Source organism: Lissotriton helveticus, chromosome 3_2 (assembly GCF_964261635.1).
Source record: "Lissotriton helveticus chromosome 3_2, aLisHel1.1, whole genome shotgun sequence".
Classification (NCBI taxonomy): domain Eukaryota; kingdom Metazoa; phylum Chordata; class Amphibia; order Caudata; family Salamandridae; genus Lissotriton; species Lissotriton helveticus.
Window position 1 is genome coordinate 487480279 of NC_136062.1, and position 16345 is coordinate 487496623.

General features: G+C 47.3%; 1 protein-coding gene across 4 annotated transcripts in view; it reads left to right on the plus strand.

Moving 5' to 3' along the window:
• The window catches only part of LOC144826085 (para-nitrobenzyl esterase-like), a 370560-nt gene that overhangs the window by 210267 nt on the left and 143948 nt on the right, over nt 1-16345 (plus strand). Inside the window, exon 1 of one of the 4 annotated variants that reach the window (XM_078684443.1) lies at nt 3254-3439. The exons of the other annotated variants lie outside the window; for them this stretch is intronic. The gene's annotated coding sequence lies outside the window, so the exon portion shown is untranslated. Of the gene's footprint in view, nt 1-3253; nt 3440-16345 lie in introns of those variants that run through there. 4 annotated transcript variants of the gene reach the window in all.

Below are 16345 nucleotides of genomic sequence, written 5' to 3' on the forward strand. Positions count from 1 at the left end.
AGTAGTGTGCATGGATGGACTGGCCTCTTCTTTCAGACCTCTCTCTCTGTGACAGGTGTGCATAGTAGTGTGCATGGATGGACTGGCCTCTCTTTTCAGACCTCTCTCTCTCAGATAACAGGTGTGCACAGCAGAGAGTGGGCAGGGACTGGGCTCTCGTTTGAGACCCCTTTCTCAGTTGATGAGTGTGCCTCTTCAGAGGGACTGCCCTCTCCGCTGAGACCTCTGTTTTGGATAATGTGTGTGCGCGGAGCCTCAACTCTCCTCGCCGCTCTCCCTAAGCCAACGGGCGTAAATAGTGGAGTCGGATAAACAGCGTCTCCACTAACGCTCCTTCCCACAGTAACAAGTCTGCGTACCCGAGTGTTTTCAAAGATCACTCACACACCAAAAGGCCCCTTGGTGTCATGCTTCATCATTGGGGTCTTCGCACCCTTCTAACGGGATGCGGCGTGCTGCGACCTACGACTATGCGGGAGCACTTATAGTAATGACCATATGTGGTGCATGTGAGTGGGTATATTATATGTGAGTGGTGGGTAGAGGTGAAAAAATTCAAAAGCACCTGGCTCGTGGGTTGACTAGAAAAAAGTTTATTCAAGACCCCGGGCTGGTACTATTAAAAGAGGTGCAGTGCGAGGTAAATCTGTCGTGATTATGGACAGTACCTCAGGTGTGCGTCAACATGTTTCGGAGGCAAAGCTCCTTCTTCAGGACGGGGGCACAACTTCCCCACCTTACTCACGTTTCACTACTTGTAGAAAAAAGAGTATTTTATGGTAATTTAACAAAAAGTGAAAAAACTATATATACATGTGTATGTAATTAAAGGCTACTATGTGCCTACAGCGGATTTTATTCAAGTAAATGCGAATTGCATCACTTGTCAAGTATTCTTTGCTTGCTTCATGAGCATTTCAAAAACGTCTGGGGGGTGATTGCTGTGTGCAATGGACTCGGGATTACTCGTCCTCCGTCTTACCCCACACGCTGCTCCGCTATCAAACACTGAGGGGCATATTACCAACAACTAGCGATAATTTTTGTCTCTAACTTGTTTAGAGACAAAAATTATCGCCGCACATCGGCGATTTTTATCGCAGATAAACCTTGCTATTAGCAAGGTTTATCGCAAATGCGATAAAAAACGCCCGCAATGCATGAATATCACTGAAAAGTCCGCGATATTCATGCATTATCGAGCAAATGCTCTTAGCCATGTTATCCACCTCCCATTGGATAACATGGCTAAGAACTGCTCAGGGCAGGTGTTAGCTTTTGGAGATATTCGCGCTTAGCGCAAATATCTCCAAAAGTTGGTAATAGGAGATAGCGATGTTAGCGACTGTTTCCAGTCGCTAACATCTTGGCACGCCCACTTTGCATATCATTAGTGATAAATATCACTGACATGCAAAGTGGGGCCCATGATGGTCGCTATCTCCTATTAGCTGTCGCTAACTGGTGTTAGCGACAGCTTGGTAATAGGGAGATAATTTTATCTCCGCTTTCTTGGCTTTTAAAGCCAAAAAAGTGGAGATAAAACCCCTTGATAATATACCCCTGAGTGCTTCCACACCACTGTGACGAACACTCTTTCCTTACCCCAGTAGGATTCCTTTTGTTTATATGAATATGTTTGTGGAGTAAGAATCCTTCTGTGTTACTCTACCTCCCTCTTTTGTTAATTTATCTGTTTTCAAAGATCACCTACTCCTTCCTATTTTTTATGATCCCGCAAGAGTCTCGCAAGATTGTAATTTAAAAAAAAAAAGAAAGAACCTTCTACTCCTCACAGTACTTATCTCTTCCTCGCTTCCTCTCAATAACAAGGGCCACAATAAGCAGTTCTATTAGTAGGAGGTATTGATAACTCAGCTACTCCTGTTTACTATTCATGATCACGCGAGGGTCCTGCAAGATTGTATTTTATTTTTTTAATAGTATCTTTTTATTTTGCTCACAGCAGCTATGCCTCTCCAAATCTAGGGGGCCGGGCAGCCTTTCTGCTGTTACGGTAAACAGTAATAGCTGCCATTTAATTTCTAAAACATTAATAACCAGCCAATCAGAGCGCTTGCTCTCATGAGACCCCCAGGAATCTTCACGCCCCGCGAGATCATGAGAGCTCACGGACGTCTCGCGCAGTCACAGGGCTCCTTTTTTAATAAACGCTCTCTCTGGACGCGTAAAACTCTTGCAAGCCCCAAAATACAAATATCTACATTTTTGGACCTTTAATATCTCAAAAACCCACTTAACTGATTTACACCAAAATACAAACAGCAGAATCTGCTGACCAAGATCCAGCTTCCTGCCGAGTCTGGTGTCAGTCCGTTCTGCGGTGTTTGCTGAAGCCTTGTCTAAAGAAGTCTGTGGTTAATGCAGAGGGGTTTGCGTTTTGGGACCCCCACTCCCCTTTTTTCTCACCCCCACTGGATGGATCAGCTCAAAACATTCCAGGAAGGACCTGAGGGGGATGAACTTTTTGGGGGAAAGTTGTGTGAAGATTTGTCAAATGGGACCAAAGTTATTAGCAAACCAAAAATCACTGTCTATGGAAAAGCAGCCCTAACTATAACTATCTTGTGGCGACCCGAGTAGGTAATGTATATAACCGCGTATAAAAACCGAAGCAGCACAAATCCAGCATTAGAAAGGTGGGTGGCCTTCTGCGCCTGAGTATCCCCTGAATGTGACCATTCAACAGATGTAAATGTGGTGTAAGGGCCAGAGCTGACGACTTTGGAGCTGGGGAACCAAGTTTGAGTCTCGGCGTTGGCTCAACATCGTGTGATTTTGGACACATCCCTTCGGTCCAACAAAAACATGGATGTACCTTGTATAATGTAACTGGTGCTCAAGTAAAGCGCTCCAACGCCTTCGGGTCCAGTAGGCGCTTTATAAAACTGCAAAAAGACAGCACGGTGTGTTCACTCAGCACAGGAAGGCAGCCGACCCCCTGGCCAGTAAACTGGCTTCACCACTCGTGAGTCATCGCAGCTTTTGGGTTTTTGACCTTTTGCCACAGACTCATCATCCCGGGAAAATGACCAATCAGGAGACAAAGTGCATAAATATGATGTAAAATAAACTTGAAAAACGTGCAAGAGGCGCCCACGCCGCTGCTGCAGCAGGCGCCTAGGAGCAGAGCCGTGGGCGCTAGAGGGTGACACCATAGGGCGGGCCGGACCCTCCCACTGGTACAACACCGGAGGGAGAGGGCGGCTGTGCCAGTCTCTGCTCTCCCACAGCTGCTGTCAGTCGAAGGGTGCATCGGGTAACCACAGGGGGGGCTGCATCCAGACCTTTGCACCTCCCCCCGTCACATGCAGTCAGTCTTGGGGTGCATCCGGTCACCACAGGGGGCTGCACCCCAGACCTGTGCCCCTTTTCCCGTCAGCTCGCCCAGGCAGGATGGCGCCCCCTCTCCGTGGAGGTAGGTTGGCGCATTGTTTTGGCTTTATCGCATTTCTTTTCCATAAATGCAATACTAATGCTATTAACTCGAATGAATCTCGTCTGCTGGTGTTTACGCCACAGCTTCATTCAAGCATGCATGCGGTCCCAGCGCTACTGAAATGCAGGTGAACAGAAGGCGCTTTGGTTCTGCATTCAGTGCGCACGGCCGTGCTGCGCAGCACGGGCAGCTGCTGGTCCGGACGCTACGAGCTGCGTAAAACTGAGAGATGATGCACTCCGTGCTGTGCTGCGCAGAGCTCACAGGTGCTGTGCAGGACCCTCCGTGCTGCACAGAGCTCACAGGTGCTGTGCAGGACCCTCCGTGCTGCACAGAGCTCACAGGTGCTGTGCAGGACCCTCCGTGCTGCACAGAGCTCACAGGTGCTGCGCAGGACCTTCTGTGCTGCACAGAGCTCACCGGTGCTGTGCAGGACCCTCTGTGCTGCGCAGATCTCAGAGGTGCTCTGAAGGACCCTCCGTGCTGCACAGATCTCAGAGGTGCTGCGCAGGACCTTCTGTGCTGCACAGAGCTCACCGGTGCTGTGCAGGACCCTCCGTGCTGCACAGAGCTCACAGGTGCTGTGCAGGACCCTCCGTGCTGCACAGATCTCAGAGGTGCTGCGCAGGACCTTCTGTGCTGCACAGAGCTCACAGGTGCTGTGCAGGACCCTCCGTGCTGCACAGATCTCAGAGGTGCTGCGCAGGACCTTCCGTGCTGCACAGAGCTCACCGGTGCTGTGCAGGACCCTCTGTGCTGCGCAGATCTCAGAGGTGCTCTGAAGGACCCCCGGTGCTGTGCTGCCCAGAACATGGTGCGGTTTGTCTTGTCATTTTATGATCTGGCCTGTTCTAGTATGGCACGGTGAGGTGAGGTGTGCTGTTTCGTGGTTTGGTGAAGTCCTCGAGTCTCCGGTTCTGGGACCCGAGCTGTGGTCAATGAATCCATACAGTATCCGTCGGATGCGAGAAGGGACTTGAGCCAGTTGAGCCCCCCCCCCCCCCCCCCAGGTCTGCATAATGAGCCGGTGATGCATCGTCGACAACATACATATGTTTTTATTTCGAAAGATGAGCGTCGGTAACATTGTATGGACACGTCGGCCCGTGCATACATTACACCCCTCACCTGGATGGTGATCAGCAGGCGCGTGCTCGAGGGGGTGTGTCACGCGCCTTCATTTTATTAACTGTTGAGGAACCATCGAGGGTTCTTGCACATCAAACATGAGAAATAGAACAGAAAGAAGAAATTAAACAAACATGAGGTATTGACCATATAAAATAGAAAATATATGAAAGACATTAAGCAAAAGATAAGGACATTCAAGAGAGCCAGACACGACGATTTGAAAGATGAAGTGTAAACTTAGGCGGATTAAATGCAATATAAAAACGGAAAAAATAGAATCTACAACCTCTGGTATTGTGAGTTCATTGGAAAAAATAGAAGACGTGGGAAGAGCACTGTCAATAAAAACAAGAGAAGCTTCAATCAATCAATCAGGTCCTTTATAGAGCGCACTACTCACCCGTAGGGTCTCAAGGCGCTGGGGGGGGGGGGGGGGGTGCCGTTACTGCTCGAACAGCCAGGTCTTGAGCTGCTTCCTGAAGGCGAGGTGGTCTTGGGTCAGGCGTAGGTCGGTCGGCAGGGAGTTCCAGGTCTTGGCAGCCAGGTAGGAGAAGGACCTTCCTCCTGTTGTCGCTCTTCGGATGCGGGGGACGGCGGCGAGGGCGAGGCTGGTTGATCTGAGGAGGCGCTTGGGAGTGTAGAAGTTGATCCGGTTGTTGAGGTAGCTCGGGCTTTGGTCGTGTAGGGCTTTGTGTGCGTGGGTGAGGAGCCGGAAGGTGATTCTCTTGTTGACCGGGAGCCAGTGCAGATCCCTCAGGTGTCCGGAGATGTGGCTGGTTCGTGGGATGTCGAGGATGAGTCTGGCCGAGGCGTTCTGGATCCGCTGGAGTCTCTTCTGGAGTTTGGTGGTGGTTCCGGCGTAGAGGGAGTTGCCGTAGTCCAGTCGGCTGGTGACGAGGGCCTGGGTGACCGTCTGCCTTGTCTCGGTGGGGATCCACCGGAAGATCTTACGTAGCATGCGCAGGATGTTGAAGCAAGACGAGGAGACGGCGTTTACTTGTCTGGTCATGGAGAGGGAGGAGTCCAGGATGAAGCCCAGGTTGCGTGCGTGGTCCGTCGGTTTGGGTGCGGTGCCCAGGGCGGGGGGCCACCAGGAGTCGTCCCAGGCGGAGGGCGAGGAGCCCAGGATGAGGACCTCCGTCTTGTCCGAGTTCAGTTTCAGGCAGCTGGTCGTCATCCATTCGGCTACATCTCTCATCCCTTCGTGCAGGTTGGCTCTGGCGGTGGCGGGGTCGTTGGTCAGGGAGAGGATCAGCTGGGTGTCGTCGGCATAGGAGATTATGTTGAGGTTGTGTTGGCGTGCGATGGCCGCGAGGGGGCTCATGTAGACGTTGAAGAGGGTGGGGCTCAGTGAGGATCCTTGAGGGACGCCGCAGATGACTTTGGTGGCCTCTGACTTGTACGGTGGTAGGCGGACTCTCTGTGTTCTTCCGTCGAGGAAGGAGGTGATCCATTCCAGTGCCTTGTCCTGGATTCCGATGTTGCCTCCTTATACTCACTAACACACTCACACTCACTCATTCTTCCTTATACTCACTAACACACACTTACTCATTCTTCCTTATACTCACTAACACACTCACACTCACTCATTCTTCCTTATACTCACTAACACACAGTTACTCATTCTTCCTTATACTCACTAACACACTCACACTCACTCATTCTTCCTTATACTCACTAACACACACTTACTCATTCTTCCTTATACTCACTAACACACTCACACTCACTCATTCTTCCTTATACTCACTAACACACACTTACTCATTCTTCCTTATACTCACTAACACACTCACACTCACTCATTCTTCCTTATACTCACTAACACACACTTACTCATTCTTCCTTATACTCACTAACACACTCACACTCACTCATTCTTCCTTATACTCACTAACACACACTTACTCATTCTTCCTTATACTCACTAACACACTCACACTCACTCCTTCCTCCTTATACTTACTAACACACTCACACTCACTCATTCTTCCTTATACTCACTAACACACACTTACTCATTCCATTCTTCCTTATACTCACTAACACACTCACACTCACTCCTTGCTCCTTATACTCACTAACACACTCACACTCACTCATTCTTCCTTATACTCACTAACGCACTCACACTCACTCATTCTTCCTTATACTCACTAACACACTCACACTCACTCATTCTTCCTTATACTCACTAACACACACTTACTCATTCTTCCTTATACTCACTAACACACTCACACTCACTCGTTCTTCCTTATACTCACTAACACACTCACACTCACTCATTCTTCCTTATACTCACTAACACACTCACACTCACTCCTTCCTCCTTATACTTACTAACACACTCACACTCACTCATTCTTCCTTATACTCACTAACACACACTTACTCATTCCATTCTTCCTTATACTCACTAACACACTCACACTCACTCCTTCCTCCTTATACTCACTAACACACTCACACTCACTCACACTCACTCATTCTTCCTTATACTCACTAACACACTCACACTCACTCATTCTTCCTTATACTCACTAACACACTCACACTCACTCATTCTTCCTTATACTCACTAACACACACTTACTCGTTCTTCCTTATACTCACTAACACACTCACACTCACTCATTCTTCCTTATACTCACTAACACACTCACACTCACTCCTTCCTCCTTATACTTACTAACACACTCACACTCACTCATTCTTCCTTATACTCACTAACACACTCACACTCACTCCTTCCTCCTTATACTCACTAACACACTCACACTCACTCATTCTTCCTTATACTCACTAATGCACTCACACTCACTCATTCTTCCTTATACTCACTAACACACTCACACTCACTCATTCTTCCTTATACTCACTAACACACACTTACTCATTCTTCCTTATACTCACTAACACACTCACACTCACTCGTTCTTCCTTATACTCACTAACACACTCACACTCACTCCTTCCTCCTTATACTTACTAACACACTCACACTCACTCATTCTTCCTTATACTCACTAACACACACTTACTCATTCCATTCTTCCTTATACTCACTAACACACTAACACTCACTCCTTCCTCCTTATACTCACTAACACACTCACACTCACTCATTCTTCCTTATACTCACTAACGCACTCACACTCACTCATTCTTCCTTATACTCACTAACGCACTCACACTCACTCATTCTTCCTTATACTCACTAACACACTCACACTCACTCATTCTTCCTTATACTCACTAATGCACTCACACTCACTCATTCTTCCTTATACTCACTAACACACTCACACTCACTCATTCTTCCTTATACTCACTAACACACACTTACTCATTCTTCCTTATACTCACTAACACACTCACACTCACTCGTTCTTCCTTATACTCACTAACACACTCACACTCACTCCTTCCTTAAACCGAAGGTTGTATATTTGATAATTCGGCTAGAAGCCACTGTATATTCTTCAATCACTCATTCTTCCTTATACTCACTAACACACACTTACTCATTCTTCCTTATACTCACTAACACACTCACACTCACTCGTTCTTCCTTATACTCACTAACACACACTTACTCATTCTTCCTTATACTCACTAACACACTCACACTCACTCATTCTTCCTTATACTCACTAACACACACTTACTCATTCTTCCTTATACTCACTAACACACTCACACTCACTCCTTCCTCCTTATACTTACTAACACACTCACACTCACTCATTCTTCCTTATACTCACTAACACACACTTACTCATTCCATTCTTCCTTATACTCACTAACACACTCACATTCACTACTTCTCACTCACAAAAGCACAAACACCCATTTGCACCCTCTGAATCTCATAACTCCTAATGTACAGGTGCTCAGTTTTAATAAATTGCATGTAGTAGGTCCCTCAGGCCTGTGGGGCCTGGTGCAACTGCCCCTGCTGCACCAGAGATAGCTATTTCCCGGACTCACTTCCACTCCGTCTCTTAAACTCCTAACTCAATCTCAGCCTTTCATTCACGCCCTCACATTCACTTTCACATAAATATACACTCTCGGCCACTGATTCTCAATCATTTTTAGTGTCGTTGACACATTTAAACACACTCACAATACACTCTCACAATACACACTCATTCAGTTTCATTCACTCACTCTCACTCACTCTCACTCACAAACACACAAACAGTCAAAGCTAAATACTTATTTTGGGTCGAGCCTGGGCATCGCATGGGCTCCTGCGAGGCATGCTGTACTATTCAAGTGTGGACTTGAAGCCCCGCCCACTCTCCGCCCATATTTTTCATTGGCTTGTGTCATTTTCCTTCATAAATGCTGGCTGCTGATTCATTAATAGGCTTGCTAGTCCCTCCTTAGTACCGCCTTGTCTTCATTTGTGACCTCCCATGAGGACTGGTCCTTTTACTTCTGTTGTTACAAGGAATGTCTTATTTAGTCTGTAAGCAATATTTTCCATAATGAGTTTCTCCTTCTGCAGACAGGACATGCTTTCCTGAAACATTTTTTTCCCCAGAATCTTATATAGCGCAAACTTGAACCATAGGTATCGGGTATCAGAGCTCTTTACGTGATCACCAGTTGCGTTACACGAGGACACATTCATTTTTGATAGGCCCTGGGAGATTAAGTGATTTGCCCAGAATCACAGGATGTTGAGTGTCATTGCTGAGACTCGAACTGGGTTCCCCAGATTTGAGATCGACTGTCCTAGCCGTTAGGCCATATCCTCTCCCCAATTCAACATTCAACGCATGATGCACGCTTTCACTTTCCAAGCAGCCCGGGACAATGCCGGCCACTTCTTTGAAATGAAATAGGTCTCGCATTTGCACGAGTGTAAGCTATTGGCATTGTAAATGGCAGTGCCTTTTATTTATGTGTTAATGATCAAAACAGAGGAAAAAAGTCATAGTCATTTACAATTTGAATAGCTCACTAACCTGACTCTGCTGCTCTGGAAACGAGGGACGCTTTTGCTGCGAACTCTTGCCGGAATCCTGACACCAGCGAGGTAGCGCTGCTGGTGGGAGCTCTCCTGTGGTCGACGGAGTGCCTACCAGCTCCCAGCGTGCGCTTGACCCCACCATCTTTGGCTGCCTGCACCGGGGGACTGCGAGGACCAGAAGCCTTTGCTTCTCACACCTGGTGCCTCTTCCCCCGGCGGTAACGCCCACTACTTGCCGCATTTAACTTTTCGCGCCACCCGCTCCGCGGGTGCCGCTCACTAACCTGACTCTGCTGCTCTGGAAACGAGGGACGCTTTTGCTGCGAACTCTTGCCGGAATCCTGACACCAGCGAGGTAGCGCTGCTGGTGGGAGCTCTCCTGTGGTCGACGGAGTGCCTACCAGCTCCCAGCGTGCGCTTGACCCCACCATCTTTGGCTGCCTGCACCGGGGGACTGCGAGGACCAGAAGCCTTCGCTTCTCACACCTGGTGCCTCTTCCCCCGGCGGTAACGCCCACTACTTGCCGCATTTAACTTTTCGCGCCACCCGCTCCGCGGGTGCCGCTCACTAACCTGACTCTGCTGCTCTGGAAACGAGGGACGCTTTTGCTGCGAACTCTTGCCGGAATCCTGACACCAGCGAGGTAGCGCTGCTGGTGGGAGCTCTCCTGTGGTCGACGGAGTGCCTACCAGCTCCCAGCGTGCGCTTGACCCCACCATCTTTGGCTGCCTGCACCGGGGGACTGCGAGGACCAGAAGCCTTTGCTTCTCACACCTGGTGCCTCTTCCCCCGGCGGTAACGCCCACTACTTGCCGCATTTAACTTTTCGCGCCACCCGCTCCGCGGGTGCCGCTCACTAACCTGACTCTGCTGCTCTGGAAACGAGGGACGCTTTTGCTGCGAACTCTTGCCGGAATCCTGACACCAGCGAGGTAGCGCTGCTGGTGGGAGCTCTCCTGTGGTCGACGGAGTGCCTACCAGCTCCCAGCGTGCGCTTGACCCCACCATCTTTGGCTGCCTGCACCGGGGGACTGCGAGGACCAGAAGCCTTTGCTTCTCACACCTGGTGCCTCTTCCCCCGGCGGTAAACGCCCCCGTGCGTATATGTTACTTTAAATAGAACCACATCACACGCAACGCGGGACGCGCGCGAGGAGAAGCCCGGGCCAAGGGCGGGCCCGTTTCAGCCCGTTCCAGACTGTGAGAGACTGGACTGGGCCACGGTATTTTCATTTTTGTTAGTATTGTTTGTATCCTCCTCTGCCCAGTAGTTACTCGGCGAGGTTTTAATATAGTGGGTCAAATTGTCTAGTTGAAACAGCGATACTAGCCTTGTTTGCATGAGACCTTTAAGTTATAGCCCCCGTGAAGTAGAGCCCCAAATTATGACTAGAGTCACAAGAAGCAAAAAAACCGATAAAACCACCGACATCACGGGTCCACTTGACCTATTCTTACACAAGGCCAATGCAGCCATTGACAATACTATTCAACTGATAGATAGGCGGGTGTCCCATGAACTGGAGATGGCCAGAAAAAGATCGTCCATGGGCCCACTGGCGTCAGCACAAACCCCCATACAAAAGGGGCCGATCATACCCCTGCTGATTCCAACTAGCGCACAAATACACACAGTACCAAACACTGTGGATCTATCAGCAACACAGCTATCACTAGGTTCTGTGTCTGACTCTAGGGTGGATCTGGAAAAAACACCAGATTTACAACTTTTACATACACAGGAACTGCCCACAGAATCTAACACCATGGGGGCCCGGGAGGGTGCTATACCTAAGAGAACAAACAAGGGGGCGAACCCACACGCACAATTGTTAGTTTCTCTAAATGGTGGGACCTCTAATAATCTGAAAACAAACAGTAACAACATTGTAGTGTTGCAAACACCAACGCCATCTAATAGTGTGATCCTAAACACGCCCCCACGGAACATCATGATACTGGGGAACCCAGATACACTAGGCGCAGCAGGGGGCATACAAAAACCCTGTACCTCATGTGTGACACTACACGATTTCCTCACGAATAGTATGGGGGAACTGTTAAAACACCACCTGAAACCTTTGGAGAAAAGCATAAGGGTAATAGAAAAACAACTCGCCAAATTAAATACTCCTGCATTCACGCAGAAGTCACTTAGCATCCCCGATATGGGGGAGGGAAAGACCAAACAACCAAGTAAGCCGGCCAAATCGGCTAAGTCAACTCACCCACCCATAACACCAGCTGCTGGCCCAAAGTCCTGTGGACCAGTTAAAGAAGGTAATACTCAGACCACGAAAAACACAAAACAGAATCCACAAAACACGCCCAAACAACAAACTGTAGAGGGTAAGAGCCAACTCATCACTGCGAGTGATAATGTACAACCTAGCCCAGCCATAGTGGCACTAAACACACAGCTAGCAAATTTAAAGGAGAACACACAAAAACTCCAAAAATCGCAGCCCCCTCAAGATCAGGAGAAACAGAGGACGGGTTTTAGATCTAGACGGCCGTTCCATCTCCCACCTGAGGCCACCCCGTTCACTGTTGTCCTAACAGGGGTTTCAGAATTACCAGAGGGCTCGGATGAGCCACAGTGGTCTCTGAGAAATAAAGTTCTGCAATGGCTTAGCCAAAATAGACCAATACAGCCATCGCACCAGAACAGAATCAACTCAGTCAGAAGAGTTTTTTGGATAGGGGATACCAATAAAAGCTTACAGGGTGATTGCGTGATAATCAATTGCGACGACCCTGCCATGGCTGATTATATCGCCTCCTGGCCAGCACTTGAAAAAAGGGGGGGGGTGGATGTACAGCGCCTTTCTTTTTTCTATCCCCCGTTAAACGAAAACAGAAATGGATGGAATGATGTGCAGGATTGGCCCTGGACCCAGGTGGGATATACCAACAGAAATAGAAATAGGAACAATAATAATAATGGATGGAACAGAGGCTGGAATCCCCGCACCTGGCATCATAGTAGAGGCAACCCAAATTTCGACTATTGGGAGGGGGTCCCCATGAGGAACAGATTTGACTGTCTAGACATGGTCGATTGACCAAAAAAGGTTACCACGGGGTTCTTAGAAGTTATTGATCCTCCACACAAAAACCATGATGGCCGCACCCCAGTAGCAAATACTAACCATGCGCTTCCAGTGTCTATATTAGCCCAAGATATGAGTAGGGTCTTACAAATCAGACAGGAAAAACCACGTGCTATTAAAGAGGGGTTTTGTATGCTTAAGATATCTTCCTGGAACATTGCGGGTCTTGCGAAAAAAGCGCGAGACCAGCTATTCCTAACTTTTATGGAAAAGCAGGATATAGTCTGCTTGCAGGAGTGTTGGGACCCACACGAGACATCAGTGGAGGGGTTTAGCACCTTTTATATTCCCTCGACCCAGGGTAACCGAGGCAGGGGTTCGGGGGGACTTTGTATTTTCACCTCTAACCTCTGTAACATAGAACAGAATAACTATGAGGCAAATGGGCCAAAGAAAGGGGTAGGGAGTTCACTACAAGGTTTGTCTTTTAAACTAAATGGGCGTTGTTTCTTCCTGATAAACCTCTATAACAATATCCCAAAAGTAGAGGTAAATAGTCTAATAGCGGAACTGGATTCGTTGTTAAAAAAAGGCGGACAGGCGGCAGACTGCTTACTGATAGCAGGAGACTTTAATTGCCACCTATGTCCCTATAGCCAGACAAAAAATTGTGGCATTGTGGATGCGCAAGGGGACCCCACTACACATTTTGAACACTCCTTAGGGGGCAATCTATTAAATCATTTCATGCATGAATGGGATCTGGCATTTGCAAATGAACTTTGCCAGCCACCAGTACAGTTTCAAAGAACCTTTTTTGGCCACGGGGCAGGTACTGTGATAGACTTTATCCTGGTTTCAAATAGGAACCAAGGTTGGGTGGGTGGTTTTGAAACGGAGGACCTAGCAATGAGTGACCATTACCCCATTAGCACCTCCCTTAAATTAGGGAAAATGGGCGCGCAAAAAACTAGTACCACTGAGATATTACATGGCCGTTCAGTGGCATTGGCCAGGAAAAACGGCTATGCCACTAAATGGGCAAAAATTGAACCCACGAACTTTTTGAAAGAACTATTACAGAAAGAAACTAGACAATTTAATACCTGCCTGGAATTAAGCACTAATCCGGAACAAATAATACAAGCATTTGATCAGATTAAAGTAGAAATAAATGCCAAGCTAACCAAAAAATTAAAGGCAAAGGAAGAAACGAGAACACATGGCTGGTTCAACCGAGCTTGCACAAGTGCTCATAAAACTCTCCTACAGGCACTAAAGACTATACCCAGGGATAGCAATCAAGTCAAGGAAGCCAGACAAGTTTATAAGCTTACTACCCTGACAAGGAAGAAAGAACTTAAAAATGCAGCCTGGGAAGCCTTGATAAAGGCAAGTGCATTAAGGGACAACACGTCCTTTTGGAAAGAGGTAAACGCCCCTTTCTTTATGGATAGGAAGGTAGACACCATGGAAATCGCCATAGCTGAAGATGTCTGGGTCAAACATTTTACTGCACTTTACAAGAAGGACTCACCTGTGCCGACTGCACAAGAAGAAAGGGTTAAAGAGAGTGAGACCCTTTCACAATCACAGGGAAATTTCCCATTAAACGTAATGTTCACCCCCGCAGATCTGGAACAAGCGATATCACAGAGTGCGAGCCTAAAGGCTCCTGGGCCTGATGGTATACCCATTGATCTCTTTAAAGGAAATGTAGGTCTCTGGGCACCCCTACTAGCAAACGTTTTAAATGCTTATACCAAATTAGGTTTCCCCAGTACATGGAAGGAAGCGATAGTCATCCCAATTTTCAAAAAAGGAGATAGACAAGACCCAAGATGTTATCGCCCCATTTCTTTGTTAGACAACTTAATGAAGGTTGCTGGCAGGGTCCTCCTAACCAAATTACAAACTTGGTCCAAGGAAAATGGGTTACTCTCAAAATTTCAATATGGTTTTAAGCCGGGGGTGGGAACCATAGAACAGGGTTTAAACCTGTCCCTTATAATAAATAAATATATTGGATCTAAAAAAGGGAACTTATTCCTGACATTTGTCGATTTAACCTCGGCTTTCGATTGTCTGGATCATGAAACCCTGTGGAAATCCTTGATCAAAATGGGGATAGATAAAAACATCCTAACCTTTATCCAGGAACTTTACCGAGATGCAGGAGCTTCGGTGAGATATGGCAAAAATGGCGAGCGAACGAGAAAATTTCCTATTGGCAAGGGAGTTCGCCAGGGTTGCATTCTTGCACCGTTTTTATTTAATCTATATATAAACGAGGTAGCAGACTCGATGAATGCCCTAGAGGTGGACTACCCCAAGATAAACAGTCTTGCAGTCCCGCTATTGTTATATGCCGATGATGCGGTGATAATGGCCCGCACTCAGCTGGGACTTCAAAAGGCACTAACAGGTTTTGCTACATTTATGAGTATGAGAGGCCTTATAATAAATGTGGGGAAAACATTCACGATGTCATGTACAACGAGGAAAAAAGCCCCAGACTGTAAAACATTTGTAAGTAAATCAAAAATAGCGATGTCAAAAACTTTTTCCTATCTGGGTATCGTTTTTAGCAATAGGGGGTCATGGTCCGCAGCGATTACCTCCCGAAACCTGGCATTTACACGCGCAATAGGGGCGGTTAAGCAATTTGCCAAAAAACTGGGCGGGAAGCCTGTAGACACACTACTAAAGATTTATGCAGCAAAATGTGTCTCCACAGCTGTCTATGGGGCAGGGATTTGGGGACTAGCAGATAGCTCCGAAATCCAAAGGGTGGAAAATGCTTTCCTGAGGTACCTCCTAGGAGTCCCGCGTTCCACATCCACCACCATCTGCCACAGCGAACTGGGTAGATCTCACATTGGGGACATCATAAAGATAGCGCCAGTTATGCTGTGGCACAAGATATGGACATGCGAGGACACGACTTTTAATAGGGAGGTGATTCAGGATTGCATGCAGCAAGGAAATGGCGCCAAACAACCCTGGCTAATTTACGTAAAAAAATTCCTGAATTCCATCGGCAAATCAGAATTCTTCGCGGACCCAATATCATGTGCCCAAATCACCAAAAAAGCATTAAAAGAGATGTGTCTAGGCCTATTGGAGGATAGGAGATATTATGTAGACGGGAGTAAGTCCACCATTATAGCCCACCGCCAGATTTTGTACGAACAAGGCTTACATCCTTACCTGGCGCCAAATATCTCCCCTTACCATAGAATGTTGTTAGCTCGTCTGAGGACAGACTGTTTTTTTAGGTTAATAACGTTCCCTACCCCTAATGATTGGGCGGTGAAAACGATTAAGTGCCCATGTGATGGAATAGCCACTCAGTCCAATATACATTGCATACTCTTCTGCAAGTACTATCAACGGGGTAGGAAAATACACTTACTACCCCTGCTGAAACTGTGGGGCCTAAGAAGCTGTAAAGCAGCCCTACACAGATTGTACTTGCTTCAAGACGAATGTACAATTGGAGTAATGATAAAATTTCTGTCATTTATTATAAAATGTAGAGGGTCCATGAGAAACGATTAGTAGGTTGAGGGTTTGTGGAGTATTATTATGTGCCTAATAACATCATATAATACACAAATATGTCATATTTACCTCGACCTATTCAGCAAGCAAATGTAAGGACTCACACATTCAACCAATCTTTAGATAGAGAAATAAGTCTCCTTTTA